Here is a 19,158-nt window from a genome sequence, read left to right on the forward strand (position 1 = left end):
GCGGAGCTGCCTCCCAGATGGCTCAGTTGTTTGGAGCTCCGGCTCTCAACCACAAGGTTGCCAGTTCGATTCCTGCAAGGGATGGCGGCCTGCGTCCCCTGCAACTAGAAACGGCAACTGGACCTGGAGCTGAGCTGCGCCCTCCACAACTAAGACTGAAAGGACAACAACTTGACTTGGAAAAAAGGCCTGGAAGTACACACTGTTCCCCAATAAAGTCCTGTTCCCCTTCCCCTAAAAAAAAACACAAAAAAAAAAACAGAAAAGAAAAAGAAATAATGACGAAAAACTTCCTTAACATGGTGAAAGAAATAGACATATAAACCCAGGGAGCACAGAGAGTCCCAAACAAGATGAACCCAAAGAGGGCCACACCAAGGCACAATATAATTAAAATGCCAAAGGTAAAAACAAAGAGAGTGTCTCAAAAGCAGTAAGAGAAAAGCAGTTAGTTACCTACAAGGGAGCCCCCAGAAGACTGTCAGCTAATTTCTCAACAGAAACGTTGCAGGCCAGAAGGGATAGGCACGAAATATTCAAAATGATGAAAAGCAAGGACCGACAACCTATATTACTCTCCCCACCAAGGCTATCATCTAAAATCAAAGGACCAATAAAGAGCTTCCCAGCAAGAAAAAGCTAAAGGAGTTCATCACCACCAAACCAGTATTACAAGAATTGTTAAAGACTTCTTTAAGAAAAAGGAGAAAGAAATAAAAAATATGGACAAAATATTGCAAAGAAAAAAATTCTCACTGACAAAGGCAAACACATTATAAAAGCAGTGGATCAATCAACACTAAAGCTAGCACAAAGGTTGAAAGGCAAAAGTAAGATGATTATGTGTGATTACAACAGTAAGTTAAGGGATACACACACGTAAAAAATAACGACAAAAACATAAAAGTGGAGGGGATGAGTAAAAATGGTAGTGATTTTAGAATGTGTTCCGACTTAAGCGACCATCAACTTAAAGTAGACTGCTAGTATAAATATAACCTGATATATAGGAAGCACATGGTAACCACAAACCAACAATCTACAGGAGATATACAAGAAATAAAGAGAAAGGAATCCAAACACAACACTTTAGAAAGTCATCAACATACAAGACAAGAGAGCTAGAGAGGCCAGCCCAGTGGCTCAGGCGGTTGGAGCTCCATGCTCCTAACTCCAAAGGCTGCCGGTTCGATTCCCACATGTGCCAATGGGCTCTCAATCACAAGGCTGCCAGTTCAATTCCTCGAATCCCACAAGGGATGGTGGGCTCCGCCCCCTGCAACTACGATTGAACACGGCACCTTGAGCTGAGCTGCCACTAAGCTCCAGAATGGCTCAGTTGGTTGGAGCGCGTCCTCTCAACCACAAGGTTGCCAGTTCGATTCCTTGACTCCAGCAAGGGATGGGCAGCGCCCCCTGCAACTAAGATTGAACACAGAACCTTGATCTGAGATGCTGCTGAGCTCCCGGATGGCTCAATTGGTTGGAGTGCGTCCTCTCTAACACAAGGTTGCCTGTTCAACTCCCGCAAGGGATGGTGGGCTGCGCCCCCTGCAACGAACAACAGCAACTGGACCTGGAGCTGAGCTGTGCCCTCCACAACTAAGATTGAAAGGACAACAACTTGACTTGGAAAAAGTCCTGGAAGTACACACTGTTCCCCAATAAAGTCCTTTTCCTCTTCCCCAATAAAATCTAAAAAAAAAAAAAAGAGAGAGAGAAGAGAGCTACAGAATAAGAGAGGGACAGAGAACTACAAAAAAAATAGAAAACAGTAAAACGTCAATAACTACATACCTATCAATAATTATTTTAAATGTAAATGAATAAAGTGTTCCAATCAAAAGACAAATGGATAAAGAAGTGATACATATATACAATGGAGTATTACTTGGCCATAAAAAGGAATGAAATCTTACCATTTCTGACAACATGGATGGACCTAGAGGATATAATGCTAAGTAAAAATAGGTTGGACAGGGAAAGACAAATGCCATATGATTTCACTTACATGTGGAATCTAAAAAACAAAATAAACAAACGAACAAAACAGAAACAAACTCATAGATACAGAGAACAAACTCATGGTTGCCAGGCGGGAGGGGGGTTGGAAGGCTGGGTGAAAAGGTGAAGAAATTAAGAGGTAGAAATTGGTAGTTAGAAAATAGTCATGGGATATAAAGTACAGCACAAGGAATCTAGTCAATAATATTGTAATAACTATGTATGGTGCTGGGTGGATACTAGACTTATTGGGTGGATCACTTTCTAAGTTATTTAAATGTCTAACCACTATGCTGTACACCAGAAATATAATACTGAATGTCAAGTGCAATTGAAAAAAATTTTTAATTAAAAAAAAAAGGCTATGTTCTTAATTACTATTCTTTCTGCTTCTGTGTAAATAACAGCAAGTTTATTGAAACTACACTTATTTTACAAATTACTTTTAATTCGACTATCTTTGGTAAAAAATGGTAGTGATTTTACAGAGAAAAATTATGTTTTAGTAATGTGCCTTTGTGGGTATTAGATTTTAGTGCTGTCCTTTTGATGTTTTTGTTCCTACTTGTAAACTGGACTGGATCCTGTATTCTTCTAGTTTTCTCCAGTATCTGGCTATCACTCTCCAAACACGTTTCTAATTTTTCTCCCACCCTTCTGATCTGGAACCATTGAGAACTAAAACTGCCCATTTCCCAAGGCCACGCAAGCCAAAGTGGGACAACTTGATATAAACTTCAGAGAAATCACAATAGCTCATACGTGGACAATCTTTGTGCCGGTTGCAGAAAGATCACAGAGACATTCACAATGCAGACCAGGAGAATCTATCACTCAGTCACGGCCTGCCTTCACTCCATCTGAAAGGGATTTGAGACAGACATCTAGAAATCTCAACTGCTTGCTTTCAGAACTCAGAACCCCAGATTAGTCTGCTCCAATGATTAACCTTTGTGTTTCTTTTTTTCCCATTGAGATGCCTCTTATTAAATACCTGATCACGTGCACGTGCATCCCCACCTCCTGAAAGGAGACACAACTATTTAACTGAGACTGGTTCAATGAGATATGGAACAATCTGTTAACCCAACTTCTGGGATGTGAAACTTCTCAGGGAGTTTCAGAGGAGCAGACTGTTGGGATTCAGACCAAGTCATCCCAAGATGTGCCACTTGGTATGTGAATTATTTTTAGCTGAAGGTAATCGAGACCCTACAGACTCAGGAGAAACTCTCACCTCTCCCTCAGAGAATTTTAAATTAGGTGCCTTGCCCAGAGTAAGAGTTATCACCAAAGATAACCTTTGAGGACCTATCTACAGGGCAGGGCAAACAATGAATTACTGAACAGCGGTTCTTCTCATTGTCCTGTGAGTGACCGTCCCCCTCTCTGAAGCCCCAGGTGCCTCACCTCATCCTTGGCTCTGAATGCCACACAGAATGCCACAGAATCGCTCATTTCCCCTTTCTGTCTCTGAACCTCTCATGTATGTGGTGGGGTTTCCATACGTACTTATACAATAAAATGTGGTTGTTTTCTTTTGTTAATCTGCCTCATGTAGATTTACTTACTAGACCAGCCGAAAGAACCTAGAAGGATATAGAAACATTTCTTCCTCCCCTATGACAGGAAGAGTCAGAAGGATGGTTCTGTGTGGGGACAGAGTCCCAGAGAGCAGTTTCCAGGCTCTCGGCCTGGCGTGGAGAGGTGCTGGCTCAGGTAGTGAATCACCATTGGCTGTGATTGGTTGGCCATCGGCTGTAACCAGTTGGCCAATTGGCTACTGATGTAACTGCAGGGCTACGTTGATTGGTTGGTTGGTTGGCAGGCAGAGAAGTGAATGGCGGACTGCGGATCGTGTGGCTACTACTGCGTGTGTCTCACCCAGCCGCCAGAGAGAATATAGTGATATGGCTCCCCTACCTACGGCTCCGTGGGTGTTCCTTTTTGGCCTCACCATATCCTGCGTTCTTATGTGGGGAGCGGGACCAGAGCCCCCGCAGGCCACCCCACATGACAAATGGTGCAGCGAGCAGGGTCTCCCGCACTAACCCTGCCAGCCCTCGGGCACTCACAGCTACAGACTCCCTTCTTTCCACAGTCCCCAAGACGACACAGGCTTCCCTAACCCCTGACTTCTTCCTTTGGGTTCTGATTCTTTCCAGCTTTCACCTGGGCTCTTCCTGACAATTCATGGGAAGGAGAGAACTGACACTCTCACCCAGAACACACTTCTGTAGTAGGCCACACTGCCACTCACTCAGCCCAACTGGACTCATCCAGAAAGGAAGAAGCTGAAATTTAGGACACTGGGCCTGTTGCCTCCTTTGTACCCAGCTCTCAGCCCCTCCATCTTCCCTAAGACATTGGAGAAGATGTCTCAGAAATTCAAATGCTCTATCTGCCTACTCTGTTCCTCTCCCCTTTCATCTCAAAGGTACACGGCAACCACTGATCTTACCCAGTGGTTTTCAACCCTGGCCGCACACTGGAATCAACTAGGAAGCTTTAAAATTGATGGATTTGACATGACCTTATATATAGAAAAGCCCAAGGAACCCACTAAAAAAAATACTGAAACTAAAAAATGAGTTCAGCAAGGCAGCAAGGTACAAGTATTTGTAAAATCAATTGAACTTCTCTAAGTAACAATAAACAATCCAAAAATGACATTAAGAAAACAATCACCTTTATAATAACATTGAGAAAAATAAAATTCTTGGGAACACATCTAACAAAAGCAGAAGACTTGTAAACTGAAAACTACAAACATCACTGAAAGAGCTAAATAAATGAAAAACCACCCCACGTTCATGACTTGGAAGACTTAATACTGTTAATAAGGCAACACTTCCCAAATTGACCTATAGATTCAATGGAATTCCTCTCCAACTCCCAGTTGGCAGAGTGACAAATGGTTCCTAAAATTCATATGGAAATGCAGCGACACAGAATAGCCAATCTTGAAAAAGAACACCCTTCCCGATTTCAAAACCTATCACTAAGCTACAGTAATCCAGACAGCGGAGCCTGGAGAAGGACACACATACAGATCAATGGAATGGAAATAACAGTCCCTAAGTAAATCTCAATACTTATGGTTAATTGATCTTTGACAAAGTGCCAAGACCGGGGTAAAGTTTTTTCAACAAATGGTGCTGAGACAACAGGATAGCCACAAGCAAAAGTATGAATTTGGGCCACACCTCACAAATACACAAAAAAATTAACTCAAAACGGATCACAGACCTAAATGTAAGGGCTAATAAAACTTTGTGACCTTGGGTTGGGCAATGATTTCTTAGACATGACACCAAAAGAACAAGTGACACAAGAAAAAAAAGATAGGGCCGGCCTGGTGGCTCAGGCGGTTAGAGCGCCATGCTTCTAACTCCAAAGGCTGCCAGTTCGATTCCCACATGGGCCAATGGGCTCTCAACCACAAGGTTGCCAGTTCGTTTCCTCGACTCCCGCAAGGGATGGTGGGCTGCGCCCCCTGCAACTAGCAACGGCAACTGGACCTGGAGCTGAGCTGCACCCTCCACAACTAAGATTGAAAGGACAACTTGACTTGGAAAAAAGTTCTGGAAGTACACACTGTTCCCCAATAAAGTCCTGTTTCACTTCCCCAATAAAATCTTAAAAAAAAAAAAAAGATAAGCTAGACATCTTGACAATTAAAAACTTGTGCTTCAAAAGATATCATTAAGAAAGTGAAAAGACAACCCAAAGAATGGGAGAAAATATCTGCAAATCATTTATCTGACAAAATACACAACTCTTGTAACTCAACAATAAAAAGACAAAAAAAAACAACAACCAAAAAACCTGAATAGGATCCAAAGAAGATATACAAATGGCCAATAAGTACATAAAAAAATGTTCAACATTACTAGCCATTACAGAATGCTAACTGAAACCACGGTGAGATGCCCCCTCGCACCCACTAGGATGGCCAGTGGTCACAAGGACATGGAGAAACTGGAACCCACACACAGTGCTGGGGGGATGGAAAATGATGCTGCGAGAAACATTGGGCAGCTCCTCAAAACAGTTAAAGAGCGATCATCTGACTCAGCAATTCCACTCCTAGGTATATAGCTAAGAGAAATGAAAACACATCCACAGAAAAACCTGTACATGAGTGTTCATAGCGGCATTATACAAAGTAGTTAAAAAGTAGAACTAACAATGAACAAAATGTGGTCTAGCCACACAATGGAATATTACTCAGCCATGAAAAGGAATGGAGCACTGACACCAAACTACCACATGGATGGACCTCGAAAACATTATGTAAGTTAAAAAAGCAAGACACAAAGGGCCACATGATTCCATTTATACAAACTTCCCAGAACAGGCCAATCCAGAGAGGCGCAGAGTATATTATGGTTACTGACAGGTGCAGGAAGAGGGGGACCAGGAGTGACTGAAAATGTGTATGGATCAGCTAGTGGAGGTGTGAAACATTCTAAAATCAGACCGTGGTGACTGTTGCACAAATCTGTGACTATATTAAAGACCACTTTAAATGGGTGAATTTTATGGTATGGGAAATACATTATCTCAATGAAAAAATGAAAAAAAAGGCAGCCGGAGGAAGAGTGGTATAAAGGGGCAGGAACCTCTTAAACATAACTCAGGCCATCCCCTCACACAGCTCCGCTGCTCCACCCAGGTCCTGGAGGCCCACCAGCCAGGCCTAAGGGGTTCCAGGACGCGGGGTCTCTTGCTTCCCCTCTCCTGTCCAGGCCCTGAGCTTCTGCCAGGTCTCCATACACTGGGGGTGGGAGGGCAAGGGCACTAGCAGGGGAGACAGGTGTCCCAGGGGCTATTCCACATGCCTAGGCTGGCCTTTGACTGTCCCACTGCTTCTCTCGCAACACTGCATAACCATCCTCCTCTTAGCTGACAGGTGGGCGGCTGCATGGCCGCCTCCTAAGTTCTAGCAGGAAATTTTGTTTCCTCACCCACAAAAGGGGTGATAACCTGCATTTGGGAGCACAGTGTAGACGCTGGGGTGCAAAGAGACAGTTGGTGCAATCACTTTACACAATGGTCAGCGCCACCCCAGATGCGGTGACCAACACAGGTCCCTGACTCAGCGCCCTGGTCAGCCTGGTAAGAGTTTGGGAGGTTTCCAGGGGATACCCCGAAGAGAAAACAAGGCTGTCTGAGAAGTGGTGGAGTTCTGGGGGACCCCAGCTGAGCTGGTCTTGCCTTTGCTGTCTGGAACTCGGGGTGTAACAAGGAATGGAGATACTCGCCAGGCTGGAGACGCACCTTCCTCAGGGCCGCGTTTTCACCCATCCTAGGCACCCACTAGTTCGGGTAACCTGCCAGCCTCACAGCCCCACAGCCACCTCTCTGGGCAGGGGGAGGAGACACCTGCTGGAAAGTTCCTGGAGGTTCCAGTCCAGGTCAGTCTATCTCCGCCACCACGGCCTTGCTTCCAGGTCCTCAGCTGGTGCTGAATTTCACTGGGGTCCCTCTAGCCCTCCCTCATCCCCACCCCCACTATCACACACACAGGATCCAGAATGGGGCCTCCCAAAAACAGTGGCCTGCCCCTCAGGAGTCAGCACCCAAAGCTCAGGTTCCCCGTCTGATCCCCACAGGCTGCCTCCTCCTTCCTGTCTCCAAGGAGCTGCCTTGTGGGTGTGGCAGCCTGTGCCAGCCCCTCTGATAAGATGTGACTTCTCAGATGGCCACTCCTTCATTAATAATGCACTAATAATGCTGTGAGGGGCTGCTGCTGGCTGTGACTCATTTGACCAGCTGACCTCCGAAACCGAGGCACATATATGCTGAGGCCCCAAGCTTGCTCTTACTCTCATAGATCAGTCACTCACCCCCAGGAGGGACACAGGCTGCTGCCTCCCCAGTGCCTTCATGCCTCAACCGCTTTCTGCTCCCACTTGCTACCCCCCTTCCTCCCTGGCATCCCTACCCCATCTGGTTCTGTTCTCCAGTGGCCCCGAGCCCATAACTAGACTCCAATCTCCCCAGCTCTGACTTCAGCTGGCTCTCCCTGGAGAAACAGATCTAAACCCCTCAGAAGCTCAACTCCTTAAGTCTCCAGGGCAAAGCAGCACATACTCCTGGCCCACAGAAGGATCCTCTAAAGGTAGACAGGTGGAGGGGTCACAGCAGGCTCTATCCTGCCACGTGCCTTCACTTTCTCCATCTGTACAAAGAAAACAGCCCCTGCCTCATGGGATCAAAGAAAGCGGGAAGTGCCTACACGTAATGGCCACTCAAATGTCTCTCCCTTCACTCAGTGTGTGTGGGGTGGAGAGGAGAGATGCAAGCAGGGGCTCCTGAGACAAGGCCAGCTGGACCCAGGGCTGCGGCCCCAAACACTCGTCACTCCAACATGAATGTTTCACATCTGCAGAACTTCCCAGAATTAGTATGAGAATGAAAATGAAAATACAGTTATGCAAATTAATCCAAGTCAGGATGCGGAAATGCTAACAGAAATACGGACATTATCGTGGCGTCTGACACAGCTTGGGGCCAGGGGTCCACATAGGACGAGCACGGGGAGATTCCGCAAGCTGGACGCCCCCCCCCCCCCCCCACACACACACACACACTCTCTCTCTCCATCTGGAACTTCAAAGACTGGGACTGGCCTGCTCGGACCCAGGCCACAGCACTCGCTTCCCTTCCTCTGAAGACAGGGCTCTGTCAAGCACATGAGCATATGAGAAGCACGCTGACCTGCTCACCGGTCAGCACGGCCATGAGCAGGGCAAGAGCTGGGGGCCCTGTCCAGATCAGGCAGAGCCCAGGCATGAAGCTGTGCACAAAACTCCACAGTGACCCTGCAGCCCCACTTCTGTGCAGCCCTTTCCTGGGCACCCACATCCTTCCACTAGGCAGACAGCCGACCAGTCCACTTGGGGCAGTTTCAGTGCAGCTCCTCTGTGGGCCTGAGGTAACCGGTCCTTTTAAACCCAGTTTATGACTCTGAGGGTTCGTTTTCCCCTTTAAATTCCACCTCTGGCACCACCCCCACCACCCCTAGGCTGATAGATTACTGAGCGTAGAGGGTAATTTAAAACAAACCACTTTCTCATTTTCTGAGTTGGTAGCTTCTAGGATCCTGACCACAAGTACCCAACAAGCCAACCTAGCATTTGATATGCAAGGCAGCAGAACCTCCAAAAGTGGTTGTGTGGTGCTTCATCCACTGATCCTGTCATCTGAAACTTCCCCATTCTGACAGACGCAGGCAGGAAGAAGGGGAGTCAGGGGTGGGGGTCTCGGGGACCTGTGGGATGGTTCTTGGGGAGATATCCCATTGAGGGCCCATGACACTGCCCCGGTGAAGCATCACCTGGGCTGCCTGCAAGGGAAGGGAACACAGAGAGAACACAGCCCTCTCGGTCCTCATGGTGGGTCGTCTTTGGGGAATGGAGCAGTGAGAGGGTGGAAAACCAACAGAGCCGTAAAATGGTTAGAGCTGGGACTCTGGAGTCTGACTCACTCAGCTGTGACCCTGGGCAAGTCACTTAACCTCTCCCTGTCCATCTGAAGAACAGGGATAGCCTCATCTGATTACTGTGGTGTCCATATGAGCTAATTAATGCATGCAGAGTTCTCTGTGAGGGCATCTGACTCACAGTGAGCTCTGGATGTCATGGCTGACCAAAACCATCTTCAACGAGCTGTCCTTTTCAGAACTGTCGGTGGCTTTGGGCAAGAATACAGGTGGCCTGTGGGGGTGGCCAGCCAGATGTGGAACCTTGGTGCTGCTAACCGGATCCTGTGCACAGGAGGCCCCATGGGGTGGGCAGCTGGCCTTGGGGCACTCCAGGCCTGCACTGCCACCCACAGCTCCAGCCTAGCAAACGGTCACCAGAGGTGCAACCACAGAAAGCACTTCCAGTGGCCACAACTCCAGAGTGAGGGTTCTCATGGGCTGACAGTCCAGAGCCAGTATCAGAAGCAGCACCACCAGGACGCACACAATCCTTGATCAGGAGGGCAGCTTGGCCTTGAAAACTGACAAGAGTTACAGCCTCTGGCCCAGTCCCCAATCCTTCCATCTTGCACTAGACAGAAGGAGACCATCACTGACGACCCTTCTGCAAGGCCCACGGAAAGCCCCATCATCAAATGTCCATCCTCCTCCATAGGCCCTCATCCGTCCTGAGTCCAGGAGCCTACGCACCGCTGGGGCTCCTGAACGCCATTCTCATTTGCAAAGGAGTGTCCGGTTCCTCCACTCAGTCTCCCAGGTTGGCTAGGGCCGTGAGCTTCCCTGGGCAAGACCTTGGAGCAGGGTATGCACTGCCCCTTCCCTGCTAGAGACACCACTCCCATGTAGGCAAGTGTCCCCCAGCATTCCCTGGGCTGCCCTGAGTGCACTTTCCCTTCTTCTCCAGCTGCCAAGCTCCTAACTCAGCCTTCAGAGTCCACCTCATAGTCTAACCTCCTCAAACAAAAAGAACAGCAACTCAGCCATGTTCCCCCAGCTCTGTACCAAACACCAAGGCTTGCATCCCAACATATCAGTCGCATCTGTGTCTTCATTTCCACCCTGTCCCTCGTGAACCCCATGCCCCTACAGCACAGGCACCTGGGGTGCTCAAGAGAACCCCTGAGATACTGCCTTTGAGCCCCAGCCATGAAGTGCTGCACAAGGCCTCCTGTGGGTGCTGCCCAGCACCCCTTCCCCCACCCCCAGGAGGGACAACAGAGCTCACACTCTGGGCAGCAGGCTTCTTCTTCTCAATGATACCTCACTAGGGGTCTCCCCACCTCAACCTTTAAAACCAAATGACTCCCGGGCTGGCCTGGTGGCTCAGGCGGTTGGAGCTCCGTGCTCCTAACTCCGAAGGCTGCCGGTTCGATTCCCACATGGGCCAGTGGGCTCTCAACCACAAGGTTGCTGGTTGGATTGCTGGAGTCCCACAAGGGATGGTGGGCTGTGCCCCCTGCAACTAACAACTGGCAGCTGGACCTGGAGCTGAGCTGCGCCCTCCACAACTACGATTGAAAGCGCAACAACTTGACTTGGAAAAAGTCCTGGAAGTGCACACTGTTCCCCAATCAAGTCCTGTTCCCCATCCCCAATAAAATCTTTAAAATAAAAAATAAAAAAACCCAAATGACTCCCCTGCCTCTTTCCCCCTAGTCTGAGGCCTGACTCTCTCCCAGGAACAGTCATCTGTAACTCCCAGTGGATTCCCGGGCCCCAAGATATCACAGACTCAGGCCTGGGAGAACTCTCCACATTAGAGACTGCCATGTGCCCCAGATGAGTGGAAATGGAAATGTGGAAAAACCACATCCTTCTGCAGCTCCCCTAGCTCTCCTCTGGAGAGAGAGGCCAGCTGAGAACCACTTAGTCCGGTTTCAGCTTGCAGATAAAACTTTGCAGGAAGGGCAGGAAAGCCTGGTGGTGGACTTAGGCAGTTTTCTCAAAAAGTGGGGGCACTCTATGCTGGGTCCCGAATCTACTCAGCTCTTCCCAGGTCCACCAGATGAAGGCCAATCCAATCCCAGAAGGCCCAGGCTGTGCTTCTCCAGGAGTCCGTCTGTACCACCACTGCCCCAGCACCGGCTGCACATTCCTACTGGTGGATGAATGAATAAATAAACCCCTGCCAGCCCAGCCACTAGGTTGCTGAGGATTTGGGGGCTCAGCTAGAGTCTCCTGGGGTCATCGAGTCATCAACAAACTGTTTTCTACCACCAGCCAGTGCTTGCACATAATTTCTAACAGTTCTACGACAGCACTCTGACCACACCGAGGCAGGTACTAGAAGCACTTGCTGAGGAAAGTGGTCTAAACCAGAGACCAGGGTCTGCATCTAGATTTGGGTTCCGGATCTGGCGCTGAACCCATCCAATGCCGTCAGTTTTCTCATCTCTGGGGTGGGATCCGGCGGCCTCCGGTCTAACTGACCCCGCGGGCGAGGACGTCGAAGTGCTCCTCCCCCCTCCTCCCCGCATCACCAGCTGAGGCCCCAGAGCCTCCCGCCAACCCGCGGCTCACGTGGGCGGAGACCGCGAAGCCTCTCCCGCCGCCCCCCCACGCCACCCCAAGGCCAGGGCCTCCCGGCAAAGGGAGTGAGCCACAGAGCCACGCGGATCCCCCGCTCCCCCGCCCCGGGCCCGCGCGCACCGGGCGACAACGAGCGAGAAGCCCTCCGGCGGCGTCTGGGCCGCGGGGACAGCGGGGTGCCGACCGCACCGGGCGGCCCCCACGCCGATGCAGCGCCGGGAGCCCGCGCGTCCTCCGCTCCCACTCCCGGCGCCGGCGGCCGGGACCCCACCGGGAGGGCTGGGGCGGCGGCGGGCACCAAGCTCCAGGAGGGCGCGGGAGCCGAGCGGGGCCGCGCTGCTACTCACCCACAACCAGCCGCCGGGAGGTCGCGCGCGGCGGGCGGCGAGCGCGGGAGCCGGAGGAGACGGCAGAGGCCCGGGCGCGGCGCGCGGACTTCCTCTCGGCCGCGGCCCCGCCCACCGCGCCCCGCCTTCCGCGCGCCGCGGGCTGAGGGGCTGCGAAGCTGGGGCGCGGGCGGAGGGAGGCACCGGCCTCGCCTGGCAGAGGAGCGGCGACCTTGGCTCCATGCACAGCACAGCGTTAGATCGCGGTCCCTGTCAAGGGGCCAATCTGGGGCGGTTGACCACTTACTCCAGCGATACACAGACGATTCCCAGTGTTTCCCGCTTGGAACTGCTTTCAGACTCTTCGCGGGCGGGTTTTGTAGAAGCCTCACAATGGCAATTCCCAGTCCTCACTGTACAAGTAATGACGCCCCTAACCAGGCCTGGTGCCCGCATATCTCCATGCTACGTGTGGCTCCCGCCAAAGGAGAAACACGAGTTACACCAACAAAAGAGAAACAGAAACAGGAAGGAGAGTTTCTGCAAAGGATGAGGAAGCAAGTAAAGTGTTTCCCTGAAAATAAGACCTAGCCGGACAATCAGCTCTAATGCGTGGTCCGGCCTAGTTTTATATTAATTTTTGCTCCAAAAGATGCGTTAGAGCTGATTGTCCGGCTAGGTCTTATTTTCGGGGGAAACACAGTACGACTAAGGAGGTTGCTACACCTGAACATAGGACTAGAAACTGAACTTTAAAAAAATAAGAAAAAGATCGGCAGGAAATATAACCAAAAATCATCACGTGGTTACATTAAATTAATAAAAATTAGTGATTTTCTACTTTCTACTTTTTCGTATTTTCCAGTTTTTCTTAAATGACTGTGGCACTAATGACTAAAAACTATTATAATAAAAATCACATAATGGAATAGTTTGTTAAATTTAGGCAGTGTTATCTATATTTCAAGTTGATTTTTTTAACTATTTTTAATTTTAAGTGACAACTTCAAGTCAAGTAGTTGTTTCAATCTAGTTGTGGAGGGCACAGCTCACTGGCCCATGTGGGGATGGAACCAGCAACCTTGTTAAAAGCACCGTGTTCTAACCAACTGAGCTAACTGGTTGCCCCCTCAAGTTGATTTCTTGATCAGAGTTATATAGTCAAGTGATTAAAGTATACGTAGCAAATAATATGTTTACATAAATTTAAATATTTTGAAATAAATAAATGTCTCAAGCATCTGGCAGCCAAAGCAAAAGGGGCGGGGGGGGGGGTGAAGGGGGAGAGAGGTTAATTTCACACTTCTGCAAAGAAAGGATGGAGGGTACCAATTTCCACTTCAACAGAGCCCACCATTATCCCACACTTTAAATAAAATTTCTGGGTTTTATGTGCAGTTTAAACTGCCTCTGAAGGAGGTGCCAAAGGGAACAATCTAGAAATTTTGAGCAGGAGCAGGTTCATTCCAATAAACGTGTTTCCTCCCACGTCTGCTGGTGTGAAGGGGACAACACTCATTAGGATACCTGAAATCAGAGAACTGTGTCCTGCAAAGGAAGAGTGAGAGGAGTTGGAGGGGCAGGAGAGCTGTGTGATCACCCAGAACGCACACTCCGTCTGGGCAGCAGAGACCCACATGAGTTATAGGTCACTGCTGGCACCCACACCCCAGTCCTGTAAGTACATTCCTAGAACCATAAATGCCTTTCTAGTACTGCATGTGGACCAGCCAGGCCAGATCACGCTCCCAAGAGGAAGCTGTTCCCAGGCTCTCACTGCACATTAGTCAGAAACTTAACTTCTCACCAGTGCATAGAACTAATAATCCTTCTGACCTCCATACCACTCAGCCCTCTCTCACCACTTCTGATTGCTCAGCTTTGAATGATGGATGACAGCCTTCTCTGCCTTCTTACACAGGACTCTGAATGTCATCTCACTGTTTTCATGACTCAGGGTCACCATCACAAGCACAGCCGTGCTGTGAAGGAAAGGTGGTGTGGCTGTGGGCAGCACTGCTCTGTCCCGCATATCTCCTTACCACTCCTTGCTGCCTTGCAGGTTCTCCCACACAGCTTTTTGTGGAGTGGAACTGCTGGGTCATGGGCTTGGGAATGTTTAACTTGATTCAAACTGCCAGTTTGCCCAAGTGGCTGCACTGTTTTACACTCCCACCAGTGAAGCACCTGTGTCCCAGCTGCTCCACAGCTCCTGGCTCACCCCCTGCACACCACCTCCCTCCATTGTTGCAGTAGCCTCCCAACAGGTCCCCTCGCTTTGACCTTGACTCCTTATATTCATTCTCCTTTCAGACGGTGTCATTCTGCTCTTTAAAATGCTGTGTGTTTTCCCAAGGCCCTTCACTAGCTGACAAAGTCCTATGCGATGTGCACCCCCTAAGCTCAGCTCCCACCATGTGCCTGGTTCTTTCCAGGCCACTCCTTTTCCTCCACAGCACACGTCACAACCTGAAACATTCTGTAATTATTTGTTTGTGCGGACTCTCTCCCCTCCCTGGAAAGAAATGTCCATGAGGAGGGCAGTGTTTTATTCGTGCTCTTGCATTGGTTTCTAAAACAAGTGCCTGGGGCACTTGTGTTCCCCTTCTTTCCATTTAATAGGCAATAATTAGGGTACAAACTCTGCCAGCCCTGTGTTCAGAAGCTTTATTATCCCCATTTTACTGAGAAAACTGAGCCTCAGACAAATCAGGTATCATGTCCGGAGCCACTCAGCTAGTAAGGAACAGCTGAGAAAGCAAACTGCAAAGGCTGAGTTCTTAACCACTGTGCCAGAGGCCTCCCAACTACCCGGACCTCCGTGGGCGGCCTGCCCAGGCTTCTCCAGTCAACACACCCGCTCTCCCCTCTAAACACCAAAGGCCAGGCAGTGACAGTACATGGTGGGAGCACTGGCTTCTGTCCTTTTCTCCTCCAAGAGACATTCTTCGCTCTGGAGTGCTCCATTGGCAGGGCTGTGACCTATCAGATCTCTCCATGGGCTGCGCAGTTCCACTCCCTCTGCTCTTTCCTTTTACAGGCCTTAGGCCTGCATTGGGACCTGCAGGCGTTACCTCTCCACTCCTCTTCTTCCTCTTTTATCTGTTACAAACATTACCTCCTCTCAAAACACTTCTGGCTCTCCTGTTTCCGAACCTGCTTACTGAAGGCTGCAAACTGACACTTCAATCTGATCCTGAACAAGGGTGCTCAAATGCCTTGCTTATCATGGACCTGCAAAAACCAAAGCGGCACTAAGATCATTTTATAGCTATTAGACTGGCAAAAATTAGGACCCAGACCATGCCAAGTGGTGGTGAGGTCGGAGGGAAAGGGGAGCAGCAGGCTGTGCGGGGGTGAGAAGGGCCACCAGGGGAGGGCGTCCTGGAGCACTTGGTCAGTTCCCACATCCTGCCCCCCACCCAGGACAGCAAGTCCCCAAAACAAGATGCTCATTTAGGCTCCTGGGGACCATGTTTGAGGATGTTCAGTTGAGTGTTACTTGTCATGGCAGCAAGTTGGAGGCATCTGGGGTTTCATATCTGGGAGAGCAGATGGGTGAAATGTGGAGGATGTGCACAAGGGAGGATACAGCACGAAATCTGCATCATAAGCACAAAACCACAGGGTACTTTTTTTACAAGACTTTATACAAACAAATGATATATAATACACATAGATGGTTGCTTCCGAGAAGGAGGTGAAGGGACTGGGAAAGCGAAAAAAAGAGAATAAATGAAAAACAACACAAGAGAGGGGACTGAGGATGATACCGTGCTAAGAATTGGGAGCATGATCTATCTGATCCACTGCAAAAAAGAAGAAAATGTTTTTCACTCTAAAGCATAAATAAGACCAGCTTACATAGTTACCATGTCCTCAGCTGGAGATCTGCTCTTTGAGCCTTAATCAAAGTTCAGGCTGGGTTGGGGATGGGAAAGCCAACAGGACCTCCTGAGACCCCTCAGCCAGCTACATGCTTCCAGTCAAAATCTCACTGGGTTTTGTGTCTTCTTTTCATTATTAAGAGCATCATTCCTTTTTCGCAACGGGTTTGCCGCCAGAACACAGGTGTAGTGAAAACCACCGCTGAATCTAACCCAAAATGGGAAAGGAAAAGACACACATCAACATCGTTGCCATTGGACACGTAGCTTCCGGCAAGTCTACCACTACTGGTCATCTGATCTACAAATGTGGTGGGATCGACAAAAGAACCATCGAAAAATTTGAGAAGGAGGCTGCTGAGATGGGAAAGGGCTCCTTCAAGTATGCCTGGGTCTTGGATAAACTGAAAGCTGAACGCGAGCGTGGGATCACCATTGATATCTCCCTGTGGAAATTCGAGACCAGCAAGTATTACGTGACCATCATCGATGCCCCAGGACACAGAGACTTTATCAAAAACACGATTACAGGCACATCCCAGGCTGACCGTGCTGTCCTGATTGTTGCTGCTGGTGTTGGTGAATTCGAAGCAGGTATCTCCAAAAATGGGCAGACCCGTGAGCATGTCCTTCTGGCTTACACACGGGGTGTGAAACAACTAATTGTTGGTGTTAACAAAATGGATTTCACTGAGCCGCCTTACAGCCAGAAGAGATACGAGGAAATCGTTAAGGAAGTCAGCACCTACATTAAGAAAATTGGCTACAACCCTGACATAGTCGCATTTGTGCCAATTTCTGGTTGGAATGGTGACAACAGGCTGGAGCCAAGTGCTAACATGCCTTGGTTCAAGGGATGGAAAGTCACCATAAAGATGGCAGTGCCAGTGGAACCACACTGCTTGAAGCTCTGGATTGCATCCTGCCACCAACTCGTCCAACTGACAAGCCTTTGCGTCTGCCCCTCCAGGATGTCTACAAAATTTGTGGTATTGGTACTGTCCCTGTGGGCCGAGTGGAGACTGGTGTTCTCAAACCCAGCATGGTGGTCACCTTTGCTCCAGTCAATGTTACAACTGAAGTAAAGTCTGTTGAAATGCACCATGAAGCTTTGAGTGAAGCTTTTCCTGGGGACAATGTGGGCTTCAATGTCAAGAATGTGTCTGTCAAAGATGTTTGTCATGGCAATGTGGCTGGTGACAGCAAAAATGACCCACCAATGGAGGCAGCTGGCTTCACTGCTCAGGTGATTATCCTGAACCATCCAGGCCAAATCAGTGCCGGATATGCACCTGTGCTTGATTGTCACACAGCTCACATTGCTTGCAAATTTGCTGAGCTGAAGGAGATTGATCGTTGTTCAGGGAGAAAGCTGGAAGATGGCCCCAAGTTTTTGAAATCTGGTGATGCTGCCATTGTTGACATGGTTCCTGGCAATGCCTGTGTGTTGAGAGCTTCTCTGACGACCCTCCTCTTGGTCGTTTTGCTGTTCGTGACAGGAGACCGACTGTTGCTGTGGGTGTCATCAAAGCAGTGGACAAGAAGGCAGCTGGAGCTGGCAAGGTCACCACGTCTGCCCAGAAAGCTCAGAAGGCTAAATGAATATTATCCCCAATACCTGCCAGCCCAGTCTCAATCAGTGGTGGGAGAACCGTCTCAGAGCTGTTTGTCTCAATTGGCCATTTAAGTGTAATAGTACAAGACTGGTTAATGATTACAATGCATCGTAAAACCTTCAGAAGGAAAGGAGAATGTTTTGTGGACCATTTGTTTTTTTGTGTGGCAGTTTTTAAGTTATTAGTTTTTAAAATCAGTACTTTTTAATGGAAACAACTTGACCAAAAATCTGTCACAGAATTTTGAGACCCATTAAAACAAAGTTTAATGAGAAAAAAAAAAAAAAAGAGCATCATTCTCTCTAGTTTGTTTGTTTATTTATTGTTTTATTTTTAATTAAGGTATAATTTTTACATACATATAATTACGAATTCACCTTGTAGTGTGGAGTTCTGTGAGTTTTGACAAAAGTCATGTACCAAACACCGCAGTCAGAGGCTCCCAGGTAGTCCTGTGCTGCATGAGGGTGGTTGGCTTGGAGTCAGAGGTCAGGGTGTAGGAAGGTGTCTCAGGGACTAGGAGCTCAATAGCTGGGGTTTCTCAAGGGGCATAAAAAAGAGAAAGAAAGGAGAGGAGAGAGGCTGCGTACTTGCCTCCTGTCATGCGGGGAGGCCTGCAGGGTCTCTGGTCCCGCTCCCCACACAAGAACGCAGGATATGGTGAGGCCAAAAAGGAACACCCACGGAGCCATAGGTAGGGGAGTCATACCACTACGGTCTCACTGGAGGCTGGGTTCACTGGACGTGCGACCTGCTGTCCGTTTTGTCTGCAACCCACCGACCACTCTCCTCCACTCTCCTCCACTCTCCTCCGTAGCCGCAGCAGTTATATTAGCGGCTAATGGCTCAATGGCTACAGCTGACGGCCAATCAGCCACAGCTGACGGCCATCTACTACCCGAGCCAGCACTCCTCCACGTGAGGCCGAGAGCCTGTAAACTACTTTCTGGGGCTCTGCCCCCACACCTCCCATCTCCTTCCTCTGCTTGTCACCTCCTGAGCTGCCTCCATGGTCCCTTCCCATTTGCCTCTTGATTGCTTCCACCCCACCCACCTTGATAATGAAGTTTTTATCTCATTTCCCAGCGGGATTGGTGGCCAGCATTGTCTTGGTCTCCACAGACCTCAGGGGCTCCTGGGAAACTGAAGGGCTGAGGAGGCAAGGTGGGGAGCAGGACCAGTGCCCTTGGGCCTTGTCAGCCAAGTTCTGAGAGGGCAGGCTGTGGCTGCTTGTTCACAATTGCTCCCTGGTGCCTGGCACGTTGCTATGTTTGTGTTGACAGTCAGTCATGTCTCGCTCCTGC

The 19,158-nt window shown here is 49.1% G+C and overlaps 1 protein-coding gene and 1 pseudogene across 3 annotated transcripts in view; one reads left to right on the top strand and one right to left on the bottom strand.

Annotated features, from left to right (window-relative positions):
* Window positions 1-12,826, bottom strand: part of BID (BH3 interacting domain death agonist) — a 44,432-nt gene extending 31,606 nt beyond the window's left edge. The window contains exon 1 of one of the 3 annotated variants that reach the window (XM_019757223.3): window positions 12,659-12,826. The gene's annotated coding sequence lies outside the window, so the exon portion shown is untranslated. Of the gene's footprint in view, window positions 1-12,372; window positions 12,526-12,658 lie in introns of those variants that run through there. The other 2 variants (XM_074325129.2, XM_074325130.2) reach the window with 2 other exon arrangements.
* Window positions 12,827-16,408: 3,582 nt separating this feature from the next.
* Window positions 16,409-18,142, top strand: LOC109461197 (elongation factor 1-alpha 1 pseudogene; annotated as a pseudogene).
* The last annotated feature ends 1,016 nt before the right edge of the window (window positions 18,143-19,158 follow it).

This window comes from Rhinolophus sinicus, chromosome 1, assembly GCF_057876585.1.
Source record: "Rhinolophus sinicus isolate RSI-liver-muscle chromosome 1, RSI-T2T, whole genome shotgun sequence".
Taxonomy (NCBI): Eukaryota; Metazoa; Chordata; class Mammalia; order Chiroptera; family Rhinolophidae; genus Rhinolophus; species Rhinolophus sinicus.